Source organism: Pan troglodytes, chromosome 5 (assembly GCF_028858775.2).
Source record: "Pan troglodytes isolate AG18354 chromosome 5, NHGRI_mPanTro3-v2.0_pri, whole genome shotgun sequence".
Taxonomy (NCBI): domain Eukaryota; kingdom Metazoa; phylum Chordata; class Mammalia; order Primates; family Hominidae; genus Pan; species Pan troglodytes.
Window position 1 is genome coordinate 6,000,880 of NC_072403.2, and position 16,055 is coordinate 6,016,934.

Below are 16,055 nucleotides of genomic sequence, written 5' to 3' on the forward strand. Positions count from 1 at the left end.
ATCATGGCCCTACACAATGACACGCCTGGCCTTCCTGGACTCATGCACTCACTCCAGAAGGACATTTGCTTTGAGCTCGCCTGGTGGATGGGGTGCCCCTGAACATCTAACCATCTGTTGACATTTCCACCATCAGAAAGTTCCTCTAGGCAGCGCCCAGCTAGTGCTCCAAAGAGGTGCAGAATTTCTGAGAAATTATGTGGTCCACAGTCAACAGCTAACAACATTTATAGGACCTTATTAGCCACCAGCTTGGAGAAGGCCAGTGTCCAGAATAAATCAAATCCTTCATAACTGTCAGACGGTGGTGATTCGGTCAAATCTCGATCAAAAGATGCTCTGGCCAAAGTCAACAGAGAGCAGAAGCAACTTGCTTTTGCTGGTCCCTCAGCAAGACCATACAGGGAGATTTGCAGGCAATAAACAATGTTGCCTAAAACTTTCCCGTGAGGTGGGAATTGTTTTCATCCAGATAAGAAGGTGCCGGCCCATGGGAGGTGTGTGTGGCCAAGCCAGGGATGGAGCCCTCACGTGGCCTCAAGAGATCAGCACCCAGGAGTCAGCTCTCTCCACGGCACGCCGAAACGGCTCCACGCCTCTGCTGGTGTTTTTATAGGAACCCCTTTTGTGTGTTTGCTTCCTAGCTCGGACTTGAGTCAAATGGTCTATTAATTAGGGTAGATTTAGTCACTCCTGACATCAGCTTGTGCGGTTCGAGCAGCCCAAGGGGAAGAGACAGGGCCTCCTGTATGCAGACCCCACAGTCTTCAGAGGACTGGACACAGCCCTGGCCCTGCTGCTGTCTGCCGTGCCTTTTGCTCCCTGGGTTTCATTCCTCGGTCTGTACCTTGAATATACGGCGATCCGTTTGTACATTTTGCTCTCGTGCATTATACCAAAGGAAAAGAGAAGATAGTAGTTTAAAGCTCCCAACATTTTTCATGTTCTGAGCCTTTAGGTCTCCCATATGGTAGAGAATCAACAAATATCAGAGGAGCCCAAACCTGGTCCAAGATGAAACAGCTTTGAGGCTTCCAGGGATCCCTCAGAAGGCTGCACCCAGGCCGGCCACACATGAAAATGTGAAGGCTCTTTTCCTCTCTGTTCACTATGGTTTTATCAGACAGAGCTCTAAGCCGGTTTATTCAATGACATGGAGTGATTCTCTCCTGTCTCTGCTTATCCAGTGTGTGACAAGAGTTGAGAAGTGGGGAGACACAGGGGGCACATTGAATGCAGGTGGTCTCACCCGCCTCGCTCAGGATGCACGTCTTGCCTGGCTAGGCTTGGCCTCCTCTGCACTGTGTGCCCCTCTAAATGAAGCATGGCCCTTCTTCCCCCACCTCATTGGTGGTTCTCTGCCCCCATGAGCTCAGCCAGCTGCTTCCCTGACACATGCAGGTCCTAGCCTGGAGGAGATGGAGCAACAAGGCCGAGTGGGGATGAACACTGGCCTGGCTTTCAGGTCCACCTTTGCCTCACGCAGATGCTTCTCTACCCTTTATGGTTGAGATCCTGGAGCAGGGGATCACCTAGTCGTAAGGACCATAAAGTGGAGAAGGAGCAGGGAGAGGTTAGGACCATTGCTGCAAGTTCCTGGTGTCCCTGACAGTGAGAGAGGCAGGACACTCGCCTGGGCTGGGCCTGAGGATGCTGCTTTCTCCTCTGCATGCCTGGGGTGCAACGAGGGTCATGGGACCCAGGAACGTCTCTGCAACTCTATCTGTAAACATCCAGGAGCTAATTGTGACCTGGAAGTCATTTGGAACTCAGCACAGAGGCCTTCAGAAGTCCCTGTCTTCAGATAAGGGCAGGTGCTTACTCTCCCAGTGGCTAGCACTGTTAAAACAGACTTTTTTTTTTCTATAGCCAACATCATAACAAATGATGAAATACTCAATAACTCCCCCTAAAACGGGGAGAAAGGGAAGGGTTTCTGTTTTTGTTTTCATCTCTTCTAGTGAGCATTGGGCTGGGAGGTTCCAGCCAGTGCAAAGAGATGAGGAAAAGAAAAGTATAAATATTGGAAAGAAATAAGTAAAACTATCCTCATTTACAGGTGAAATGAGGTAGCCAATCCTAAGGGATCCACAAAAAATCAACTTGAACCAATAAGTGAATTCTGCAACATCACAGGACACCAGGTCAACATATAAAGATAGGTTGTATTTCTATATACTGCTGATGACTAATTTAAAATGAAGTAAAAAATACTATCTATAATAGTAAAATCAAATACTTAGGGATAAATTTCACAATACATGTGAAAAACTCTACACCAAAAATTATCTGAGAGATATATCTCTAAATATACCATGTCTAATTCTTCACAAATTGATCTAATCATTCAATGAAATCTCAGTTGGAGTCCCTGTGGACTTTTCCTCTAAATTAACAGGATGATTTAGAAGTTCATAGAGATGTGAAGGTCTAAGGGCAGCCACAGCCATCTGGAAAGGAACGGCACCATCAGAAGAGTTGTCAAATCTTACACCAGTAAGGCCATAAAGAAATAGCTCACTGGCATAGAGCAGAGAGTCCAGAAATAGGCTGACAGGCACCATCCCATGATTTTCAACAAGCAAACCAAAACCACAGGGAGAAACATGGTACTGAAATAACTGGATATCAGGCCAGGCGTAGTGGAGCTCATGCCTGTAGCCCCAGGACTTTGGGATGCCAAGGTGGGAGGGTTGCTTGGGCCCAGAAGTTTGAGACCAGCGTGGGCAATGTCATAAGACTCTGTGTCTCTACACAGAGATGTAGGCCAGGCACGGAGGTGCACACTGAGGCAGGAGGATCCCTTGAGCCCAGGGGTTTTAGGCTGCAGTAAGCTGTGATCGCAGCTTGGGCGATAGAGTGAGATCCTGTCTCTAAAATATAAAATATATAAATAAATAAAACAAAACTGGATATCCACATGAAAAGAAAAAAGAATCTTGACTCCTCCTTCTCATACCTTCAAAACTGAGAGGTTAGGCAAGGGTTTCATAGAGAAGACACAAGCCATAAACTAGAAGATTGATAAACTAGAGTATAACTTACGAGGGAAACGAGAGTGACTTCATGCTGGAGAAACCTGGCCAGCACACTCTGCCAGGTAGCCGAGGTCAACATCAGCAGCGAGCCGGGCCGAGGCAGGACCCCTAATGTGGTGGGATGAGAAGCGCCTCACCTCTGCTCTTCCTCCAAGGAGCCCACAGCCGGAATCTGATCATGAAAAAAAGACTTCACACGAATCCCAGCAGACAGACACTCCCCTAAATGCCTGAGCCCAGCTTCTCAGAACTTTCAAGATCACAGAAAACAAGGAAGGTCTGAGAAACTGTCACGGCCCAGAGGACCCTAGGGAGATGTGACAAGCAAATGTCACACGGGATCCTGGATGGGATCCCGGCCCACAAAACGGCCACCCGAGAACAAACCAAATGAACTGTGGGCTTTAGTCAATGATTATGTAGCAACGTTTGTTCGCTAATTCTGACAAATGTACCATTATAATGTAAGGCATTAATAATAAGGAAACTGTGTGAAGTATATGGGAACCCGGCACTATCTTTATAACAATTCTGTAAACTCAAAATGGCTCTAAAAAAAAAAAAAAACTTCATTTAAAAAAACCAGCCACAGGGGAAGGAGGGAGATTGATAAATTGGACCTCAAGAAAATGGAAGTCATTGGGTGAAAATACACACAACAGGGACACCTGATGAAAGACCTCCATGAAGAATGTGTAAGCAACTCTGGAAACCCAGCAATCAACAGACTACTGCCCAATTCTAAAAAATGGGCAAAGACTTGAGCAAACACTTTGGAAGATACACAAATAGCTGATGAGTTTGAGAAAAGCTGCTCAGCCTCGTAGTGATCAGGAAGTGCAACTGAAAATCTCAGCGGGACGCCCTGCACGCCCGCCAGGGTGCAGGCGGAAAGGCTGACAACACGACAGTGAGGTTTATGCCAAGCAACTCGCTCCTCATCGCCTCTGGGGAGAGCCTGGAATGTGGCCACCACTTAGGACCATGGCTTGGAAATATCTTAAATCCAACGTATTTCTACATGCTAGTGATGCTGCTCATCAAGGGGGTGAGCACTCATGGGCTGGGGATGCTACAGGGTCCTCAGTGCCTGCCCATTTCACAGGACAGGAGACTGAGGTCTAGAGGGAGGCAACAGCCAAGGATGCCCTGGATCCAACGCCTCACCCAAGCCACCACGGCTGCCTCCTCCTCTGGCCCCTCCATCTCCCCCACTCCTTCTTCTCCCCCTTGTCCCCCTTCTCCTTCTCCCACCCCTCCTACTCCTCTCCCTCCTCCTCCTCATCCATTGTCCTCCTTGTCCTCCTTATCCCCCTCCTTGTCATTCTCCTCTTCCTCCTAGTCCTCCTTCTCCTCCTCCTTCTCCCCCTCCTCATTCTCTTCCTTGTCCTCCTCATTCTCCTCCTTCTCCCCAACTCCTCCTCCTTCTCCCCGACTCCTCCTCCTTCTCCCTGACTCCTCCTCCTTCACCTCCTCCTTGTCCTCCTCCCTCTCCTCCTCCTCATCCTCCTCCTTGTCTTCTTCTTCCTCCTCCTCATCCCCCTCCTCCTCTTCCTAATTCTCCTCCTCTGTCTCCTCCTTGTCCTCTCCCTCCTTTTTCCTCCTCCTCATCCCCCTCCTCCTCTTCCTAATTCTCCTCCTCTGCCTCCTCCTTGTCCTCTCCCTCCCCCTTGTCCTCCTCGTCTTCCTTTTCTTCCTCCTCTTCTGTCCCAGGGCTTTCAAACTCTGGCTCTCTAACGACATGGAAGAGTTAAAAGGAGGAACGCCGGCTCAGCCAAGCCCCAGAGACTCCTACTTGATATGGGCAGTTTAAAGCCACTTTCCCTTTAAATTTTTCTGTGACAACTCTTCATGGAGAATGAAAAGACTCTCGTTAAGTGTTGCCATTCAGAAGTGTTGGCGGTCGTTGCTAACATGAGATCCAACAAGGTAAATGCCAGAAGCCATCTGCAAGGGGTAATATCTTATTCTGCTTTTGCATAAATGATGCTGCATCCCTTTATCTCTCTGCTGCCGGCCTTCAGTGCTGATGGCCTGTGCCACCCAATGACTGGTTAAATCAGCTTGAGGAAGAGCTCTTTTGAGGCTCTGTCCTGTTTAACAGGGGAAACTTCAAAGTCCCAGCATCCTGGTCATGGAATGCTATGTTAACCCTTTCCAAAGTTTGAGACTGAGATGGGCAGACCATTTTAAAGACACACTGCATCCAGCCTCCCATGACAGAGCCTCATGGGAAGGGTGGTGAGCAGGGTCGTGGGGATATTCTATCCTGAGCCTTCCATGTTGGGGCTTCTCGGAGACAGGGGAGGACCACAGCCTCAGTGACTGGCCATTGGCCAAATACACTCATTAAAGTGCCCTCTTCTCCAGGGCTGGGGACCTGACTCTCTCAGTCTGTGGGGCCCAGCCCACCTGCTCCTCCCTAATGGCTCCTGCTGGATGGGGAACAGCCTGGCACCAGGTGAACCATCACTGACTCTCCCTGGGGAGAGACGAGGGAGGAGGGGGCATGTCCAAGAGGCCAAGGTACAAGCCCAGTGCCCTGCAGGTCTTCCAACATTTCCAGCCGTAATGGCCATGATCACCATGGTCTGGACTTTCTGAAGAAAGTCTTTTCACAGGCTCGGCCTGGCTGGAATCTGACCTGTGAAGCCTTTGGGTCAGTCGCAGGAATTATCAAGCATCTGCCATGCCTGGAAGAGTTGGACTGGGGAGACACAGGGCCTGCCTGGTGTCAGGTGCTGAGGAAGGGATGATAAATGCACCCCCTCTGTTTTGTCCGTTTCTCACGGCCTCTCTGGCCACCGTGTCCGCCTATGTCTGTCCTGCCCAGCCCTTCTCTGACGAGCGTGTCTTGGTGCTTTGTCTCTGCTCACCCTGGGCTCATCGCTGTAAACAGCAGGAGGTTCCACCCCAGGCGAGGTGTGCCATTGTGACCGAAGGTCTCAGGGAACAGAATTGAGTCTGGGTGGGTTGAGCTGGGAGTTTCATAGCTGTAGGAAGCTGCGATCGCAGCTTCATGATGCAGACAGAAGGCCTTGTCTCAGCTCAGTGGGGGAAGCCCCTTGTCGACTCTAGGCAGGGGGGATTGTACCGCTGCCTCTCCCAGTAGCAGCTCCCAGGAGGCAGTGCAGTCACGGGGCCCCGCTGGTAGAAGCCTGAAAAGTCCATCGGGAAAACCTCAAAGGCCACCAATCCTCGAGGTAGCTGCTGCTCCAGCTGTGCTCACCTGGAGTGGAGGGGCAAACGGCACCAGGGGTGGGAGAGGTCAAGGCAGAGCCTCTGCCCCATCCTAGACCAGCTGCACGAGACGACAGCTCACACCAGCTGCCCAGAGGCACAGCCCCTCTGCCAGGCTTCCGCAGGGCACGGCTTGATCTCAAGGCCCTCTCTTCCCGTCCCACCGCCCCTCCCTCCTGTGACAGGGGGACCAGCAGGTCCACTCTGAGCCCGGCTGAGGCCCGACCTCCTCCACCTCAGCCCTGAGAATCTTCTCCAGCTGGGATGGCTGTAGCCCTGTTGCCCTGTTGCCCTGTTGTTCTGTTGTCCTCTTGTCCTGTTGTCCTGTTGTCTTGCCCTCCCAGCTCCTGACCACACAGGGGCTTTGTTCCCACGCCAGCCTCTTTGGGGAAAGTGGGGGAGGGGGGCCCTGCTCCAGGCTCTGGGACATTTGGCTTGGGCTGTAGCCTGTGTCCAAGGAGAAGAAACCCTGAAGGTGGGCTCCCACCAGATGTGGGCATGGTCAGCTACATCAGGCCCCCAAAGGTGTGCACATCCTAATCCCACGAACCCGCGGGCACGTTACCTTACATGCAAGAGGGGCTCTATGGATGGAGTCGGGATAAGTGTCTAGAGATTGGGAGGTTGTTCTGGGTCATCCAGATGACTTATGAGAGGGCCCTTATGAGAGGGAGGCAGCAAGCTCACAGAGAGGGCCATGGAACAACAGCAGCTCAGACACAGCAGAGGCCACACAGCTGTCCTGGGTGCCGAGTAGCTGCAGAGGTCGGAGGAGGTGCAGAGCAGGTGTTCTGCAGCCTCCAGAGGGACCAGCCCCGCTGACTCCCTGGCTTTGGCTCAGTGAAACTCATTTCGGACTTCTGACCTCCAGCTCTGCAAGAGAAGAAATCTGTGCTATTTTAAACCACTAAATTTGTGGTTTCTGTTCAGCAGCAGTGGGAGAGGGCGAAATGCTCTCCAGCTTGGCACCCACAGCCCAGCTCAAAGGCAGGGACTGTGGTTGCTTTGCAAATGAGGGAGGCTGGGTCCCTGCCCTCACCGGGCTTACCATCTAGGTATGGAGAGGAGTAACGTAAGGTGAAGTCAGAAAAGAATCATAGGAAAAGAAAGTCCACACCCTGGAAGGATCTGAGGCAGAAGGAAGCTCTTGCTGAACCACCTGAGAGGAGGCGGTCTGGCCTGGGCACCCTGGGGGGCCTGCGCCCCCACTTCAAGGCCCCCCTGGAAGGTGCTTGGCTCTCCAGATGACCCCAGCACTGGGGAGACCCGCTGTGCTTTCCAGGCAGCACAGACACCTCGGTGTAGGTGTTGTGGTGCCACAGGGAAGGGTGTTTCTTCCAGCCTGGTTCTCAGGATGGGCTGCTGGCTGGAACAAACCCCACCTCTATCTGAGCCACCAACCATCTGAACCGGTATTCTCTCTGTCCGACAAATATTCCTCCTTCTTTACATCCCAGAAATGGTGAAAATGCACAATGCCTCAGGACGCCTTGAGGAAGGAGCAGCGTGTTGCTGCCGAGGGTGAACACGCGTGGTCTCTGTGGAGAGGCGACAGATCTCCCTGGGCGTCAGTCATCCTGGGACTGGGTGTCATGGAAGAAGGTGACACCAGGCAGAAACCAAGAGCAGGGGAGCTGCAGGCCGGCATCAGAGCCTGTATCAAAGCAGAGTGGCCCTTGAGCGGGGAGGGAGCCGGAGCTCACTGTTGGAGGAGGGCCCGGCACCTGCACCTGAGGACGTGAGTATAATAAAAGAGCATAAATAATATAATAAAAGAGAGTATAATAAAAAAATAACTTAAAGAAAAGAGAGCTTGATAAATCTGTTTCTTCATCTTCATAATAATGTCAAATTCGTTGAGATTTTTTTTAAATGGCACGATTTGTCTACAGATCTTTGTACTCTGGCTTAAATTAAATATATATACAACTTATATAATAAAATACTGGGCTGTTTTATTATTATATTGATAATTTCTTAGTCAACACTACTTTGATCATATTCTATAAACGGCACTGTAAGACCTGTGACTGGTTATCAACAACATAAAGTGATTATGAGAGTTTCATGTGACAGATGAAGGAAGGTTGGTTAGTGCAGTGGCAATAGTTGGCAACCTGAGAAACTGAGCTCACAATTTTAGAAAAGTATTATTCTTTCTAACTAGATATTTCCATGAAAAGAACCTTGTGAAATGCAGAAATGCCAAAAGAATAATTATAAGATAATAACCAAATAACTAAAATACATCTCAATTTCTCTGACAATTTAACTTAATGCAGGGTACAGGCAGAATCACGATGTTTACAAACATAGACATTTATGATCTCGAGACGTTTAATTCTTAGCTGGTTGAGGAAAACAGTAGTAGAACTGTTATTGCAGAGATAAAAGACAGAAAACAGTGGAAGGGCTAGATCACAAATCATATGTTCCAGTTTTGGAAACCTCTAAAAATCCTGCCTGGTGATAGGTTTTTCTTATCTCATTATTGAAGAATATATGAGCAGGCAGGGCATGGTGGCTCAAACCTGTAATCCCAGCACTTTGGGAGGCCAGTGTTGGAGGATCACTTGAGGCCAGGAGCTCAAGACTAGCCTGGGCAACATAGCAAGACCCTGTCTCTACAATTTCTTTTTAAACCAGCCGACTGTGGTGGCATGTGCCTGTAGTCCCAGCCACTAGGGAGGATGAGGTGGGAGACTGGCTTGACCTTAGGTGTTTGAATCTGGAGTCATCTGTGATTGTGCCACTGCACTCCAGCAAGAATGACAGAGCTAGATCCTGTGTACAAATATACACATATTGTATATATTGTCAATGACCAGTCACAGGTCTTACAATGCTGTTTATACAATATGGTAAAAATAATGTTGACAAAGAAATTATCACAATAATAATAAAAGCCCTGTGTGTTATTATTTAAGTTGTTCATAAATTTAATGTAAATGAGGTAGAGTAATAAAGATCTGTAGACAAATCATGTCATTTATTTTTTTAATCTCAACATAACTTTTTTTTTTTTTTTGAGACAGTCTCACTCTGTCGCCCAGGCTGGAATGCTGTGGCTAGATCTCAGCTCACTGCAACCTCCACCACCCTGGTTCAAGCGATTCCTCTGCCTCAGCCTCCTGAGTAACTGGGATTACAGGTTCCTGCCACCGTGCCTGGCTAATTTTTGTATTTTTAGTAGAAACGGGATTTCACCATTTTGACTAGGCTGGTCTTAAACTCCCGACCTCGTGATCCACCGGCTCAGCCTCCCAAAGTGCTGGGATAACAGATGTGAGCCACCACGCCCAGCCAACATTTCTTTTTTAAAGTGTGCAAGCTCTTTGACCATCATGTCTCTGTGCATCACTGTGATAAGATAACCAGAGCAACTGTTTCTGCCGTGGAGTTGGGAGGAGATAAAGACACATCCTTTGTGCTTTGGGCACTCTTATCAGGATCAGGGAGGCCCCTGCCCTCTGATTTTATCTCTCTTAAATGTGCAAAGTACAGAGATTTTTATCATGAATAATTTTAAGAGAAATTAAAAATTCTATAATGTTCAAGGACATGCAGGTTTTCTATTGATCATGTTTCTTCTTGATATTTTTAGTCCCTGGCCAGCCGCAAAGGAATAATCTCTATCATCATCACTGTGTTCCTTTGTGTTTTAACCTTTCCTGATTCCATTCTCTCTACCTTTTATTTTGAAGAAGAATAGACACCAGAAAACCCTGTCCCTACCAAATGCAAAAAAAAAAAAAACCCTAAAATTATAAATATTCACATTGACAAGTCACATTTGTGAATATATATTTTAATTACAAAATTACAATTTTAAACCTTCAGAGGAAGTGGTAGTAATATAAAACAGAGGACATTTTTATAATAAGGAACTCTTATTTTTGCAAATTATTATTCTCTCATCACCAAATAGTGCTACCTAAAGTAATATACAACCAATTTAATAAGTTTAGTTTTAAAAAACACAAAATTACAAAACAATTAATACAATATTTGAAATCATGATGCATATTGCCAGCCTCCCTTCAGGTAAAGTTCTATTAACTCTACAAAAATTTTCTAAATGGCAGATGTTACATTTCCAGATAGCTTTGTGGTAACCAAAAAAGAATTGATTTATTAGCAATTTTTATATCTCATTGAGACAAAATATTATTTGTGATAAATATTGTTACGTATTTAAAACATCTCATGTATTAAGAAATCATACTTTAGATGGGGCCAAGTTGTCCTATTAGAAGCAGCTGTGGCCTGCGGCTCTCACGGAGAGCAGTGAAAACTGCGAGTGAATTCTGCACCTTCAGTTGAGGTATCCAGGTTCTTGCATTGGGACTGACTAGCCAGACAGCTCGACCCACAGGCAGTGAGGAAAAGCAAGTGGGGCGATGGCCCACCCAGGTGTGGCACGGAGCTAGGGGAGCCCCTACTCGCAGCCAAGGGAGGCGGTGAGTGATTGTGCGACTCTGCCCGGGAAACCATGCTTCTCCCACGGATCTTTGCAACCTGCAGATCAGGAGGTCCCCTGGTGAGCTCAGCCATGGCCTTGGGTCTGAAGCACAGAGCTGTGTGGAGTCTCGGCGGAATGCTCGCTGGCTCACTGGGGCATGCGTGAAAGCCCAGGAGTTTTGCATCCTCTGCCCCGAAAATTCCAGCAAAGCGGGAGATACATCTGTGCATTCCCCTAGGAAGGGGGCTGAATCCAGGGAGCCAAGTGACATCATTCTGAGGCCCCACTCCCACAGCACCTCACAAGTCCCATTGGCTTGGAATTCCAGCTGGCCAATGGCAGCAGGCTGGAGACAGCCGGAGATGGACCGAGTTCCCGGGGGAGGGCAGCCACTCTATCTGTGGTTTGAGTTGGCCGCTCTAGCCTGCTGGCACCAGGGACCAGGAGGAGTCCCCCATAACACAGCACAGCTGCTGTGCCTGATCGTGGCCAGGCTGCTTCTTTAAGTGAGACCGAAATCCATCCCTCCTCACCGGACAGGGCCTCCCCATCGGAATTTTAGCAACTCCAGCCAGAGTTCTATGGACAGAACTCTGATTTCTCCCTGGGATGAAGTCCCCAGGGAGAGGGGTAGCTGCTGTCTCCCCAGTTCAGCCGACTGAGCCTTTCCAGCCTGCTGGCTCTGGAGACTCCTGGCAGTCACCACAGCACACCTGCTCTGCCAAAGGGCAGCCAGACTGCTTCTTTAAGCAGTCCCTGATTCTGTTCCTCCTAACTGGGCAAGACCTCCCAACAGGGGTCTCCAGACACCTCCTACAGGAGAGTTCCAGCTGGCATCAAGTCGGTACCTCCTTGGACTGGTGCTTCCAGAGGAAGGAACAGGCTGCGATCTTTGCTGTTTCGCAGCCTTCACTGGTGATACCTCCAGGTGCAGGAGAGACTGAGGTGACCAGGGTCCAGAGTGGACCCCCAGAAAACCACAGCAGACCTAGGGAAGAGTGGTCTGACTGTTAAAAACAAACAGAAAGCAACAACATCAACAAAAAAGACCCCATAAAAACCCCATTCAAAGGTCAGCAATGTCAAAAATCAAAGGTAGATAAGCCCACAAAGATGAGAAAACATAACACAAAAACGCTGAAAACTCAAAAAGGCAGAATGCCTCTTCTCCTCTAAATGACAACAACACCTCCCCAGCAAGGGCACAGAACTGACCCCAGGCTGAGATGGCTGAATTGACAAAAGTAGGCTTTAGGAGGTGGGTAATAACAAACCACACTGAGCTAAAGGAGCACATTCTAACTTAATGCAAGGAAGCTAAAAATCATAAAAGAAATTACAGAAGGTGATAACCAGAATATTCAGTTTAGAGAGGAACATAACTGACCTGATGGAGGTGAGAAACACAACACGAGAACTTCACAATGCAACCACAAGTATCACTAGCAGAATAGGCCAAGTGGAGGAAAGAATCTCAGAGCTTCAAAACCATCTGTCTAAGACAGGAAGAGAAAAAGAGAAAAAAGAACAGAGAAGAATAGAGAAAAAAGACCAAAAAAGAATGAATAAAACCTTCAAGAAATATGGGATTATGTAAAAAGACTGAACCTAAGACTGATAAGGGTACCTTGACCCACCACGATCAAGATGGCTTCATCCCTGGGATACAAGGTTGGTTCAACACAGGCGAATCTATAAATGTAATTCCTCACATAAACAGAATTAAACACAAAAACAACACGATTATCTCAACAGATGCAGAAAAGGCCTTCAATAAAATTCAACATCCCTTCATGTCAAAAACTCTCAATAAACTAGCTATTGAAGGATCACACCTCAAAATAATAAGAGCCATATATGACAAACCCACAGCCAATATCATACTGAATGAGCAAAACCTGGAAGCATTCCCCTTGAGAACTGGCACAAGACAAGGATGGCCTCTCTCACCACTCCTATTCAACATAGTACTGGAATTTCTGGCCAGGGCAATCAGGCAGGAGAAAGAAATAAAGGTATTTAAATAGGAAGAGAGGAAGTCAAATTATCTTTGTTTGCAGATGACATGATCCTGTATCTAGAAAACCCCATCATCTCAGCCCAAAAGCTTCTTAAGCTGATGAACCACATCAACAGAATCTCAGGATACAAAATCAATGTGCAAAAATCGCTAGTATTCCTATACACCAACAACAGGCAAGTAGAGAGCCAAATCATGAATGAACTTCATTCACAATTACTACAAAGAGAATAAAATACATAGGAATACAGCTAACAAGTGAAGTGAAGAACCTCTTCAGGGAGGACTACAAACCACTGCCCAGAGAAATCAGATAGGACACAAACAAAAGGAGAAGCATTCCATGCTCATGGATACAGAAGAATTAATTCATGAAAATGGCCATAGTGCCCAAAGTAATTTATAAAAGAATTCAATGCTATTCCCATTAAACTACCAATGACATTCTTCACAGAATTAGAAGAAACTATTTTACAATTCTCATGAACCAAAAAAGAGCCCAAATAGCCAAGACAATTCTAAGCAAAAAGAACAAAGCTGGAGGCATCACACTACCCAACTTCGAACTATACTATAAGGCTACAGTAACCAAAACAGCATGGTACTGGTACAAAAACAGACACATAGACCAATGAAACAGAATAGAGAACTCTGAAATAAGACCATACACATACAACCATCTGATCTTTGACAAACCTGACAAAAACAAGCAATGGGGAAAGGATTCCTTATTTAATAAATCATGTTGGGAAAACTGGCTAGCCATATGCAGAAAACTGAAACTGGACATCTTCCTTATACCTTATACAAAAAAATAACTCAAGATGGAATAAAGACTTAAACATAAGACCTAAAACCATAAAAACCCTGGAAGAAAACCTAGGCAATACCATTCAGGACATAGGCATGGCATTCAGGACATAGGCATGGGCAAAGACTTTATGACTAAAACACCAAAAGCAATGGGAACAAAAGCCAAAATTGACAAATGGGATCTAATTAAACTAAAGAGCTTCTGCACAGCAAAATAAACTCATCAGAGTGAACAGACAACCTACAGATTGGGAGAAAATTTTTGCAATATGTCTGACAAAGGGCTAATATCCAGAATCTACAAAGAACTTAAACAAATTTACAAGAAAAAAAACAACCCCATCAAAAAGTGGGCAAAGGAAACGAACAGACACTTCTCAAAAGAAGACATTTATGCGGCCAACAAACATATGAAAAAAAGCACAAAAATCATCCCTGGTCATTAGATAAATGCAAATCGAAACCACAGTGAGATACCATCTCACACCAGTTAGAATGGCGATTATTAAAAAGTCAGGAAACAACAGATGCTGATGAGGCTGTGGAGAAATAGGAATGCTTTTACACTGTTGGTAGGAGTGTAAATTAGTTCAGTCATTATGGAAGACAGTGTGACAATTCCTCAAGGTTCAGCAATCCCATTATGGGGTATATACCCAAAGCATTATAAATTATTATACTATAAAGACACATGCACTGTATGTTTATTTCAGCACTGTTCACAATAGCAAAGACTTGGAACCAACCCAAATTCCCATCAATGATAAACTGGATAAAGAAAATGTGGCACATATACACCATGGAATACTACACATTTATGTCCTTTCCAGGGACATGGATGAAGCTGGAAACCATCATTCTCAGCAAACTAACACAAGAAAAGAAAACCAGGCCAGGAGCAGTGGCTCATGCCTGTAGTCTCAGAACTTTGGGAGGCCGAAGTGGGCAAATCACCTGAGGCGAGGAGTTTGAGACCAGCCTGATCAACATGGAGAAACCCCGTCTCTACTAAAAATAGACACAATTAGCCAGGCATGTTGGCACATGCCTGTAATCCTAGCTACTTGGGAGGCTAAGGCAGGAGAGTCGCTTGAACCCAGGAGGCAGAGGTTGCGGTAACCCAAGATCATGCCATTGCACTCCAACCTGGGCAACAAGAGTGAAATTTTGTCTCAAAAAAAAAAAAAAGAAAGAAAAAGAAAAAGAAGAAAAGAAAACCAAACACTGCATGTTCTCACTCATAAGTGGGAGTTGAACAATGAGAACACATGGACACAGGGAGGGGAACATAACACACTGGGGCCTGTCGGGGGATGGGAGGCTGGGGGAGGAATAGCATTAGGAGAAATACCTAATGTAGATGACAGGTTGACGGGTGCAGCAAACCACCATGGCACGTGTATACCTATGGAACAAACCTGCATGCTCTGCCCATGTATCCCAGAACTTAAAGTACAACAAAGAAAACTTTACATAAATGCATAAAGTCTAGAACAGCTAATATATTATAATGAAATATTAACTATAATCCCAGCTCAAAGAGAACACCATGAAATTATGAAGGGCTTTCCACAAATCTCTAAATTTATGTCTTCATAAGATTACATTTCTATTTCTTCTTGAATAATTTCCTTATTTTAGCTATGATTTAGTGATAGTAAGATGGTAATTATGAGGAGAAAATTCTCCCAACACTACATTGAGAAAATTCTGCCTCATTTCACCACACACCAGAGTCTTAAGCAGTCACTTCTAATGTAGCTGAACAATAGATCCTCACCCACCTGAGTCTATGAATTGAATCCACGTATGTGAGATAAGGCCCCCAAGGAGTGGTAGTAAGCTGGGAATGCCATCAGCTCATCTTCCTTCAAGCCTATATTTGTCATTGTCACTTGTAGAAGCAGGACAGCCCTGGCATTGGGGTTGGTAGAAACAGAGAGTATCAAAGGGAAAACTGAACTTCCCTAATTTTTGGAAAACAGCAGATTGGAGACAGATGGGCTCCAGCGTTTTCCATGTGTGAGGTCATTGTCCCAGGCAGCCTTGCTCAGGACCACATTTCTTGTCAGCAAAACAGAAGTCAAACGATATTTCTACCTTCCAAGAGAATAGAACATAATGTCAGATTTTCTCATGGATTCCCACAAGTTCAAGAAAGTTTCACGGCCTTATTTAACTGCTTAAGCATTTCAACTAAAAAATTATTTGTCTTTCAAATACACAGGAATCTATTTGGAAAAATTTTAACCAGAAAAAGTTGGAATTCTAAAGTAAAAAATGCATAAGGCCATCAAAATTTTTTATAGCTTTTAATTTAGATGTCAATGGGGGAAAAAAAGACATTCTCTGAAGTTTGCTTTTATACCATTAAAGACTTATTTTTTATTACCAGCAATACAGGGCAACTCATTCAGGTTGAATCTTGAAGGTAAACTTTAACTTAATTTTAAGTTTTGGCTAATTTTTAAGCATTTATCAG

The 16,055-nt window shown here is 46.1% G+C and overlaps 1 protein-coding gene across 2 annotated transcripts in view; it reads right to left on the minus strand.

Annotated features, from left to right (window-relative positions):
- Nucleotides 1–10,070: 10,070 nt before the first annotated feature.
- Nucleotides 10,071–16,055, minus strand: part of LOC129144202 (tubulin beta-8 chain-like) — a 70,441-nt gene continuing 64,456 nt past the window's right edge. For both annotated transcript variants that reach the window (XM_063812731.1, XM_063812733.1), the window contains one exon: nucleotides 10,071–11,728. The gene's annotated coding sequence lies outside the window, so the exon portion shown is untranslated. The remainder of the gene's footprint in view (nucleotides 11,729–16,055) is intronic.